This window comes from Oncorhynchus kisutch, unplaced genomic scaffold (assembly GCF_002021735.2).
Source record: "Oncorhynchus kisutch isolate 150728-3 unplaced genomic scaffold, Okis_V2 scaffold1963, whole genome shotgun sequence".
NCBI lineage: Eukaryota > Metazoa > Chordata > Actinopteri > Salmoniformes > Salmonidae > Oncorhynchus > Oncorhynchus kisutch.
In genome coordinates this window covers 2,501-15,220 of record NW_022263908.1, presented here as the reverse complement: position 1 = coordinate 15,220, position 12,720 = coordinate 2,501, and the positions used below count along the sequence as shown (strand labels likewise).

At 44.3% G+C, this 12,720-nt stretch overlaps 1 pseudogene; it reads left to right on the top strand.

Moving 5' to 3' along the window:
• Positions 1-12,720, top strand: part of LOC116368565 (lysophosphatidylcholine acyltransferase 1-like) — a 33,419-nt pseudogene that overhangs the window by 20,015 nt on the left and 684 nt on the right.

Genomic DNA, 12,720 nt, shown 5'->3' with positions numbered 1-12,720 from the left:
TACATAACTGTTGAATAGAGGGTCGTGTCGTGGGTTAGGCTACATAACTGTTGAATAGAGGGTCGTGTCGTGAGTTAGGCTACATAACTGTTGAATAGAGGGTCGTGTCGTGGGTTAGGCTACATAACTGTTGAATAGAGGGTCGTGTCGTGGGTTAGGCTACATAACTGTTGAATAGAGGGTCGTGTCGTGAGTTAGGCTACATAACTGTTGAATAGAGGGTCGTGTCGTGAGTTAGGCTACATAACTGTTGAATAGAGGGTCGTGTCGTGAGTTAGGCTACATAACTGTTGAATAGAGGGTCGTGTCGTGGGTTAGGCTACATAACTGTTGAATAGAGGGTCGTGTCGTGAGTTAGGCTACATAACTGTTGAATAGAGGGTCGTGTCGTGAGTTAGGCTACATAACTGTTGAATAGAGGGTCGTGTCGTGGGTTTGGCTACATAACTGTTGAATAGAGGGTCGTGTCGTGGGTTAGGCTACATAACTGTTGAATAGAGGGTCGTGTCGTGGGTTAGGCTACATAACTGTTGAATAGAGGGTCGTGTCGTGGGTTAGGCTACATAACTGTTGAATAGAGGGTCGTGTCGTGGGTTAGGCTACATAACTGTTGAATAGAGGGTCGTGTCGTGAGTTAGGCTACATAACTGTTGAATAGAGGGTCGTGTCGTGGGTTAGGCTACATAACTGTTGAATAGAGGGTCGTGTCGTGGGTTAGGCTACATAACTGTTGAATAGAGGGTCGTGTCGTGGGTTAGGCTACATAACTGTTGAATAGAGGGTCGTGTCGTGGGTTAGGCTACATAACTGCTGAATAGGGGGTAGTGTCGTGGGTTGCTTCAGCCAGAGAGTGTTAGTGTGTCAATGTTTGACGACTGCCTGAGCCAGTCCCCTGTGGATTGGAGAAGCTTCTGGTGATTCTCCTCTCCTCTCCTCTCCTCTCCTCTCCTCTCCTCTCCTCTCCTCTCCTCTCCTCTCCTCTCCTCTCCTGTCCTGTCCTGTCCTGTCCTGTCCTCTCCCCTGTCGTGTCCTCTCCCCTCTCCTCTCCTCTCCTCTCCTCTCCTCTCCTCTCCTCTCCTCTCCTCTCCTCTCCTCTCCTCTCCTCTCCTCTCCTCTCCTCTCCCCTGTCCTCTTCTGTCCTCTCCCCTGTCCTCTCCTGTCCTCTCCCCTCCTGTCCTCTCCTCTCCTCTCCTCTCCTCTCCTCTCCTCTCCTCTCCTCTCCTCTCCTCTCCCTCTCCTCTCCCCTGTCCTCTTCTGTCCTCTCCCCTGTCCTCTCCTGTCCTCTCCCCTCCTGTCCTCTCCCCTCCTGTCCTCTCCTCTCCTCTCCTCTCCTCTCCTCTCCTCTCCTCTCCTCTCCTCTCCTCTCCTCTCCTCTCCTCTCCTCCTACTACTACAGTAGTGGTCTGTCTCATCACACCCTGTGGGGAGTAAATTAGATGTGACTCATACTTAGAGAGGTGACAGCCTGCCTGTCAGGACACACTCTACCGTCTACTGTCTCTGTCTGGGGGATGTTGTCGTGTGATCTACTGTCTACTGTCTCTGTCTGGGGGATGTTGTCGTGTGATCTACCGTCTACTGTCTCTGTCTGGGGGAAGTTGTCTTGTAGAGCTGTGTGGTTTACTGTCTCTGTCTGGGGGATGTTGTCGTGTGATCTACTGTCTCTGTCTGGGGGATGTTGTCGTGTGATCTACTGTCTCTGTCTGGGGGATGTTGTCGTGTGATCTACCGTCTACTGTCTCTGTCTGGGGGATGTTGTCGTGTGATCTACCGTCTACTGTCTCTGTCTGGGGGAAGTTGTCTTGTAGAGCTGTGTGGTTTACTGTCTCTGTCTGGGGGATGTTGTCTTGTAGAGCTCCGACATTACATTATACTGGCTCCACATTACATTATACTGCCTCCGACATTACATTATACTGCCTCCGACATTACATTATACTGCCTCACATTACATTATACTGCCTCCACATTACATTATACTGCCTCACATTACATTATACTGCCTCCACATTACATTATACTGCCTCCGCATTACATTATACTGCCTCCACATTACATTTACTGCCTCACATTACATTACATTATACTGCCTCCACATTACATTAATACTGCCTCCACATTACATTATACTGCCTCCACATTACATTATACTGCCTCCACATTACATTATACTGCCTCACATTACATTACATTATACTGCCTCCACATTACATTACATTATACTGCCTCCACATTACATTATACTGCCTCCGCATTACATTATACTGCCTCCACATTACATTATACTGCCTCCACATTACATTATACTGCCTCACATTACATTATACTGCCTCCACATTACATTACATTATACTTGCCTCCAATTACATTATACTGCCTCCACATTACATTATACTGCCTCCACATTACATTATACTGCCTCACATTACATTATACTGCCTCCACATTACATTATACTGCCTCACATTACATTATACTGACTCCACATTACATTATACTGACTCCACATACATTATACTGACTCACATTACATTATACTGCCTCCACATTACATTATACCGCCTCACATTACATTATACTGCCTCACATTACATTATACTGCCTCCACATTACATTATACTGCCCCACATTACATTATACTGACTCCACATTACATTATACTGCCTCCGACATTACATTATACTGCCTCACATTACATTATACTGCCTCCACATTACATTATACTGCCTCCGACATTCCATTCCATTATACTGCCTCCACATTACATTATACTGCCTCCACATTACATTATACTGCCTCCACATTACATTACATTATACTGCCTCCAGGTCACATTACATTATACTGCCTCCACATTACATTATACTGCCTCCACATTACATTATACTGTCTCCACATTACATTACATTATACTGCCTCACATTACATTATACTGCCTCACATTACATTATACTGTCTCCACATTACATTATACTGCCTCACATAACATTATACTGCCTCACATTACATTATACTGCCTCACATTACATTATACTGCCTCACATTACATTATACTGTCTCCACATTACATTATACTGCCTCCACATTATATTATACTGCCTCACATTACATTATACTGCCTCACATTACATTATACTGCCTCACATTACATTATACTGCCTCCACATTACATTATACTGCCTCCACATTATATTATACTGCCTCACATTACATTTATACTGCCTCCACATTATATTATACTGCCTCACATTACATTATACTGCCTCACATTACATTATACTGCCTCACATTACATTATACTGCCTCACATTACATTATACTGCCTCCACATTACATTATACTGCCTCACATTACATTACATTATACTGCCTCCACATTACATTACATTATACTGCCACCACATTACATTACATTATACTGCCTCCACATTACATTATACTGCCTCCACATTACATTATACTGCCTCCACATTACATTATACTGCCTCCACATTACATTATACTGCCTCCACATTACATTATACTGCCTCCACATTACATTATACTGCCTCCACATTACATTATACTGCCTCCGACATTACATTACATTATACTGCCTCCACATTACATTACATTATACTGCCTCCAGGTCACATTACATTATACTGCCTCCACATTACATTACATTATACTGCCTCACATTACATTATACTGTCTCCACATTACATTATACTGCCTCACATTACATTATACTGCCTCCACATTACATTATACTGCCTCACATTACATTATACTGCCTCCACATTACATTATACTGCCTCACATTACATTATACTGCCTCCACATTACATTATAATGCCTCCACATTACATTATACTGTCTCCGCATTACATTATACTGCCTCACATTACATTATACTGCCTCACATTACATTACATTATACTGCCTCCACATTACATTACATTATACTGCCTCCACATTACATTATACTGCCTCCACATTACATTATACTGCCTCCACATTACATTATACTGCCTCACATTACATTACATTATACTACCTCCACATTACATTATACTGCCTCCGCATTACATTATACTGCCTCCACATTACATTATACTGCCTCCACATTACATTATACTGCCTCACATTACATTACATTATACTGCCTCCACATTACATTACATTATACTGCCTCCACATTACATTATACTGCCTCCACATTACATTATACTGCCTCCACATTACATTATACTGCCTCACATTACATTATACTGCCTCCACATTACATTATACTGCCTCACATTACATTATACTGACTCCACATTACATTATACTGCCTCCACATTACATTATACTGACTCCACATTACATTATACTGACTCCACATTACATTATACCGCCTCACATTACATTATACTGCCTCACATTACATTATAACTGCCTCACATTACATTATACTGCCTCACATTACATTATACTGACTCCACATTACATTATACTGCCTCCACATTACATTATACTGCCTCCACATTACATTATACTGCCTCCGACATTACATTATACTGCCTCACATTACATTATACTGCCTCCACATTACATTATACTGCCTCCGACATTACATTCCAGTATACTGCCTCCACATTACATTATACTGCCTCCCATACATTATACTGCCTCCACATTACATTATAATGCCTCCGACATTACATTACATTATACTGCCTCCACATTACATTATACTGCCTCCACATTACATTATACTGCCTCCCATTACATTATACTGCCTCCACATGACATTATACTGCCTCCACATTACACTATACTGCCTCACATTACATTATACTGCCTCACATTACATTATACTGCCTCACATTACATTATACTGCCTCCACATGACATTATACTGCCTCCACATTACATTATATTGCCTCCACATTACATTATACTTCCTCCACATTACATTATACTGCCTCACATTACATTATACTGCCTCCACATTACATTATACTGCCTCACATTACATTATACTGCCTCCACAATTACATTATACTGCCTCCGCATTACATTATACTGCCTCCGCATGACATTATACTGCCTCCGCATTACATTATACTGCCTCCGACATTACATTCTACTGACTCCACATTACATTATACTGCCTCCACATTACATTATACCGCCTCCGACATCACATTACATTATACTGCCTCCACATTACATTACATTATACTGCCTCCACATTACATTATACTGCCTCCGACATTACATTATACTGCCTCCACATTACATTATACTGCCTCCACATTACATTATACTGCCTCCACATTACATTATACTGCCTCCAGGTCACATTACATTATACTGCCTCCATATTACATTATACTGCCTCCACATACATTATACTGCCTCCACATGACATTATACTGCCTCCACATTACATTATACTGCCACCACATTACATTACATTATACTGCCACCACATTACATTACATTATACTGCCTCCACATTACATTATACTGCCTCCACATTACATTATACTGCCTCCACATTACATTATACTGCCTCCACATTACATTATACTGCCTCCACATTACATTATACTGCCTCACATTACATTATACTGCCTCCACATTACATTACATTATACTGCCTCCACATTACATTATACTGCCTCCGCATTACATTATACTGCCTCCACATTACATTATACTGCCTCCACATTACATTATACTGCCTCACATTACATAATTATACTGCCTCCACATTACAATACATTATACTGCCTCCACATTACATTACATTATACTGCCTCCACATTACATTTACTGCCTCCACATACATTATACTGCCTCCACATTACATTTATACTGCCTCACATTACATTATACTGCCTCCACATTACATTATACTGCCGCACATTACATTATACTGCCTCCACATTACATTTTACTGCCTCCACATTACATTATACTGACTCCACATTACATTATACTGCCTCCACATTACATTATACCGCCTCCGACATCACATTACATTATACCGCCTCCACATTACATTACATTATACTGCCTCCACATTACATTATACTGCCTCCACATTACATTATACTGCCTCCACATTACATTATACTGCCTCACATTACATTATACTGTCTCCACATTACATTACATTATACTGCCTCACATTACATTATACTGCCTCACATTACATTATACTGCCTCACATTACATTATACTGTCTCCACATTACATTATACTGCCTCACATAACATTATACTGCCTCACATTACATTATACTGCTCACATTACATTATACTGCCTCACATTACATTATACTGTCTCCACATTACATTATACTGCCTCCACATTATATTATACTGCCTCACATTACATTATACTGCCTCCACATTACATTATACTGCCTCCACATTACATTATACTGCCTCACATTACATTACATTATACTGCCTCCACATTACATTACATTATACTGCCACCACATTACATTACATTATACTGCCTCCACATTACATTATACTGCCTCCACATTACATTATACTGCCTCCACATTACATTATACTGCCTCCACATTACATTATACTGCCTCCACATTACATTATACTGCCTCCACATTACATTATCCTGCCTCCGACATTACATTACATTATACTGCCTCCACATTACATTACATTATACTGCCTCCAGGTCACATTACATTATACTGCCTCCACATTACATTACATTATACTGCCTCACATTACATTATACTGTCTCCACGTTGTGGTGTCTGCTCAATGTCTGTAGAATAATGGTTGTAGGGGACTCTCCTGCTGTGGTGTCTGCTCAATGTCTGGAGAATAATGGTTGGTGTCTGCTCAATGTCTGTAGAATAATGGTTGAAGGGGACTCTCCTGCTGTGGTGTCTGCTCAATGTCTGGAGAATAATGGTTGAAGGGGACTCTCCTGTTGTGGTGTCTGCTCAATGTCTGGAGAATAATGGTTGAAGGGGACTCTCCTGTTGTGGTGTCTGCTCAATGTCTGTAGAATAATGGTTGTAGGGACTCTCCTGCTGTGGTGTCTGCTCAATGTCTGGAGAATAATGGTTGTAGGGACTCTCCTGCTGTGGTGTCTGCTCAATGTCTGTAGAATAATGGTTGTAGGGTCTCTCCTGTTGTGGTGTCTGCTCAATGTCTGGAGAATAATGGTTGAAGGCACTCTCCTGCTGTGGTGTCTGCTCAATGTCTGTAGAATAATGGTTGAAGGGGACTCTCCTGCTGTGGTGTCTGCTCAATGTCTGGAGAATAATGGTTGAAGGGGACTCTCCTGTTGTGGTGTCTGCTCAATGTCTGTAGAATAATGGTTGTAGGGACTCTCCTGCTGTGGTGTCTGCTCAATGTCTGGAGAATAATGGTTGTAGGGACTCTCCTGCTGTGGTGTCTGCTCAATGTCTGTAGAATAATGGTTGTAGGGTCTCTCCTGTTGTGGTGTCTGCTCAATGTCTGGAGAATAATGGTTGAAGGCACTCTCCTGCTGTGGTGTCTGCTCAATGTCTGTAGAATAATGGTTGAAGGGGACTCTCCTGCTGTGGTGTCTGCTCAATGTCTGGAGAATAATGGTTGAAGGGGACTCTCCTGTTGTGGTGTCTGCTCAATGTCTGTAGAATAATGGTTGAAGGGGACTCTCCTGTTGTGGTGTCTGCTCAATGTCTGTAGAATAATGGTTGAAGGGGACTCTCCTGCTGTGGTGTCTGCTCAATGTCTGGAGAATAATGGTTGAAGGGGACTCTCCTGTTGTGGTGTCTGCTCAATGTCTGTAGAATAATGGTTGTAGGGACTCTCTTGCTGTGGTGTCTGCTCACTGTCTAGAATAATGGTTGAAGGGGCTCTCCTGTTGTGGTGTCTGCTCAATGTATGTAGAATAATGGTTGTAGGGACTCTCCTGTTGTGGTGTCTGCTCAATGTTTGGAGAATAATGGTTGAAGGGGACTCTCCTGTTGTGGTGTCTGCTCAATGTCTGTAGAATAATGGTTGTAGGGACTCTCCTGCTGTGGTGTCTGCTCAATGTCTGTAGAATAATGGTTGAAGGGTCTCTCCTGCTGTGGTGTCTGCTCAATGTCTGTAGAATAATGGTTGAAGGGGACTCTCCTGTTGTGGTGTCTGCTCAATGTCTGTAGAATAATGGTTGTAGGGACTCTCTTGCTGTGGTGTCTGCTCACTGTCTAGAATAATGGTTGAAGGGGCTCTCCTGTTGTGGTGTCTGCTCAATGTATGTAGAATAATGGTTGTAGGGACTCTCCTGTTGTGGTGTCTGCTCAATGTCTGTAGAATAATGGTTGAAGGGTCTCTCCTGCTGTGGTGTCTGCTCAATGTCTGTAGAATAATGGTTGAAGGGTCTCTCCTGCTGTGGTGTCTGCTCAATGTCTGTAGAATAATGGTTGAAGGGACTCTCCTGCTGTGGTGTCTGCTCAATGTCTGTAGAATAATGGTTGTAGGGACTCTCCTGTTGTGGTGTCTGCTCAATGTCTGTAGAATAATGGTTGAAGGGGACTCTCCTGTTGTGGTGTCTGCTCAATGTCTGTAGAATAATGGTTGTAGGGACTCTCCTGCTGTGGTGTCTGTTCAATGTCTGTAGAATAATGGTTGTAGGGTCACTCCTGCTGTGGTGTCTGCTCAATGTCTGTAGAATAATGGTTGAAGGGTCTCTCCTGCTGTGGTTTTCTGCTCAATGTCTGTAGAATAATGGTTGAAGGGTCTCTCCTGCTGTGGTGTCTGCTAAATATCTGTAGAATAATGGTTTGTAGGGACTCTCCTGCTGTGGTGTCTGCTCAATGTCTGTAGAATAATGGTTGAAGGGGACTCTCCTGCTGTGGTGTCTGCTCAATGTCTGTAGAATAATGGTTGTAGGGACTCTCCTGCTGTGGTGTCTGCTCAATGTCTATAGAATAATGGTTGAAGGGGGACTCTCCTGCTGTGGTGTCTGCTCAATGTCTGTAGAATAATGGTTGTAGGGACTCTCCTGCTGTGGTGACTCTCCTCCACTGTACCATCTATCCTCTAAATTAGCAATGTTGTGTGGTTCTGTAAATAACTCAATGTAACAAATGTCTCTCCAGGTTTGTGGACGTGGCTCTGAGGGACCATCATGCGGGTCATGTGGTTTGCAGGAGGCTTCCATTGGATGACGGTGAAGGGGCGCCAGGCGCTACCGGCCGAGGCCCCTATCCTAACGCTGGGACCCCACTCCTCCTATTTCGATGCTATCCCCGTCACCATGTCCATGTCCTCCATCGTCATGAAGGCAGAGAGCAAGGACATCCCTGTCTGGGGCAGTGAGTAGGATTCTCTATGTCCCTCTGTCTCTCTGTCTCTGTCTGTGTCCGTGTCTCGCTCTCTCCCTCTGTCTCTCTGTCTCTCTTCCTCTCTGTCTGTGTCCCTGTCTCCCTCTGTCTCACTGTCTATTTCTCTGTCTCTCTCTCTGTGTTGGTGTCCCTGTCTCCCTCTCTCCCTCTGTCTCACTGTCTATTTCTCTCTCTCTCTCTCTCTCTCTCTCTCTCTGTTGGTGTCCCTGTCTCCCTCTCTCCCTCTGTCTCACTGTCTATTTCTCTGTCTCTGTCTCTCTGTCTCTGTCTCTCTCCCTCTGTCTCTCTGTCTCTGTCTCTCTGTCTCTCTGTCTCTGTCTCTCTCCCTCTGTCTCTCTGTCTCTGTCTCTCTCCCTCTGTCTCTCTGTCTCTCTGTCTCTGTCTCTCTCCCTCTGTCAATTCAATTCAATTCAATTCAATTCAAGGGCTTTATTGGCATGGGAAACATGTGTTAACATTGCCAAAGCAAGTGAGGTAGACAACATACAAAGTGAATATATAAAGTGAAAAACAACAAAAATTAACAGTAAACATTACACATACAGAAGTTTCAAAACAGTAAAGACATTACAAATGTCATATTATATATATATACAGTGTTCTAACAATGTACAAATGGCTAAAGGACACAAGATAAAATAAATAAGCATAAATATGGGTTGTATTTACAATGGTGTTTGTTCTTCTTTTGTTCTGTCTCTCGCTCTCTCTGTCTGTGTCAATACTGCTTCCCTGTCTGACATAGTGCATCTGAGAGAGAGAGAGACAGAGACAGAGAGGAAGCTGTAGAGAGAGAGAGAGAGAGGAAGCTGTAGAGAGAGAGAGAGAGAGAGAGGAAGCTGTAGAGAGAGAGAGAGAGAGAGGAAGCTGTAGAGAGAGAGAGAGAGAGAGAGAGAGAGAGAGAGGAAGCTGTAGAGAGAGAGAGAGAGAGAGAGGAAGCTGTAGAGAGAGAGAGAGAGAGAGAGAGAGAGAGGAAGCTGTAGAGAGAGAGAGAGAGAGAGAGGAAGCTGTAGCTGCAGAGCTGGAGGAAGAGTTGGATGACTTGTCAGTTGTGTAGAAGCCAATATAAAGCGTACCTTATGTCAGTGTTCCCTAGTGCCACTAGGCCTGTACTGTGGACATTGAAGTCCTCTAACCTGTGATCTTGTGTCACTAGGCCTGTACTGTTGAAGTCCTCTAACCTGTGATCTTGTGCCACTAGGCCTGTACTGTAGACAAGTGGACATTGAAGTCCTCTAACCTGTGATCTTGTGTCACTAGGCCTGTACTGTTGAAGTCCTCTAACCTGTGATCTTGTGTCACTAGGCCTGTACTGTTGAAGTCCTCTAATCTGTGATCTTGTGTCACTAGGCCTGTACTGTAGAGACGTGGACATTGAAGTCCTCTAACCTGTGATCTTGTGTCACTAGGCCTGTACTGTAGAGACGTGGACATTGAAGTCCTCTAACCTGTGATCTTGTGCCACTAGGCCTGTACTGTAGAGACGTGGACATTGAAGTCCTCTAACCTGTGATCTTGTGTCACTAGGCCTGTACTGTAGAGACGTGGACATTGAAGTCCTCTAACCTGTGATCTTGTGCCACTAGGCCTGTACTGTAGACAAGTGGACATTGAAGTCCTCTAACCTGTGATCTTGTGTCACTAGGCCTGTACTGTTGAAGTCCTCTAACCTGTGATCTTGTGCCACTAGGCCTGTACTGTAGACAAGTGGACATTGAAGTCCTCTAACCTGTGATCTTGTGTCACTAGGCCTGTACTGTTGAAGTCCTCTAACCTGTGATCTTGCGTCACACAGAAGATCATTAGGAAATTCACTAACTCTAGATTATATTTAAGTACAGTTCTAACCGTGTTTTACCTTCGCTGATATTCATAGAGACCTACGAGGGGAAACCTTTCACTGCAGCGTTGTTGGCTGAGTGTCAGGCCGGGATCTAATAACCTCCTCAACATCTTGTTAGGGTAACCAGGCGTAACAGAGGGAGTGGATTTGGACATTCATTGTGTTCAGCAGCAGCAAGCCTACTCTGTAATAGAATCATGTTGGCTGTGTAGTGGCTAGACTAGATCCCTGGGACCAATGCCTGTGTAGTGGCTAGACTAGATCCCTGGGACTAATGGCTGTGTAGTGGCTAGACTAGGGCTAGACTAGCTAGTTCTGACCCAGAGACAGGCTCAACACCACAGGGTCCAGGTCTGTAATACAGTAGTTCTGACCCAGAGACAGGCTCAACACCACAGGGTCCAGGTCTGTAATACAGTAGTTCTGACCCAGAGACAGGCTCAACACCACAGGGTCCAGGTCTATAATACAGTAGTTCAGACCCAGAGACAGGCTCAGCACCACAGGGTCCAGGTCTATAATACAGTAGTTCTGACCCAGAGACAGGCTCAACACCACAGGGTTCAGCTCTACAGTACAGTAGTTCTGACCCAGGCTCAACACCACAGGGTCCAGCTCTACAGGACAGTAGTTCTGACCCAGGCTCAGCACCACAGGGTCCAGCTCTACAGTACAGTAGTTCTGACCCAGGCTCAACACCACAGGGTCCAGCTCTACAGGACAGTAGTTCTGACCCAGGCTCAGCACCACAGGGTTCAGCTCTACAGGACAGTAGTTCTGACCCAGGCTCAGCACCACAGGGTCCAGCTCTACAGTACAGTAGTTCTGACCCAGGCTCAGCACCACAGGGTCCAGGTCTACAGTACAGCAGTAGTTCTGACCAAGGATCAACACCACAGGGTCCAGGTCTATAATACAGTAGTTCTGACCCAGGCTCAACACCACAGGGTCCAGGTCTATAATACAGTAGTTCTGACCCAGAGACAGGCTCAACACCACAGGGTTCAGCTCTACAGTACAGTAGTTCTGACCCAGGCTCAACACCACAGGGTCCAGGTCTATAATACAGTAGTTCTGACCCAGAGACAGGCTCAACACCACAGGGTTCAGCTCTACAGTACAGTAGTTCTGACCCAGGCTCAACCCCACAGGGTCCAGGTCTATAATACAGTAGTTCTGACCCAGGCTCAGCACCACAGGGTCCAGCTCTACAGTACAGCAGTAGTTCTGACCCAGGCTCAGCACCACAGGGTCCAGCTCTACAGTACAGCAGTAGTCTCTGATATAGAGGACATTGAGACCTGTGTCAAAGCAGGGGGAAGTGGAAGTGAGAACCTTGACTAGAGGAAGTGTTTTTGAAGAGTGACCCCTGTTGGACCCTGGTGTTGGACCCTGGTGTTGGACCCTGGTGTTGGACCCTGGTGTTGAACCCTGGTGTTGGACCCTGGTGTTGGACCCTGTGTTGAACCCTGGTGTTGGACCCTGGTGTTGGACCCTGGTGTTGGACCCTGGTGTTGGACGCTGGTGTTGAACCCTGT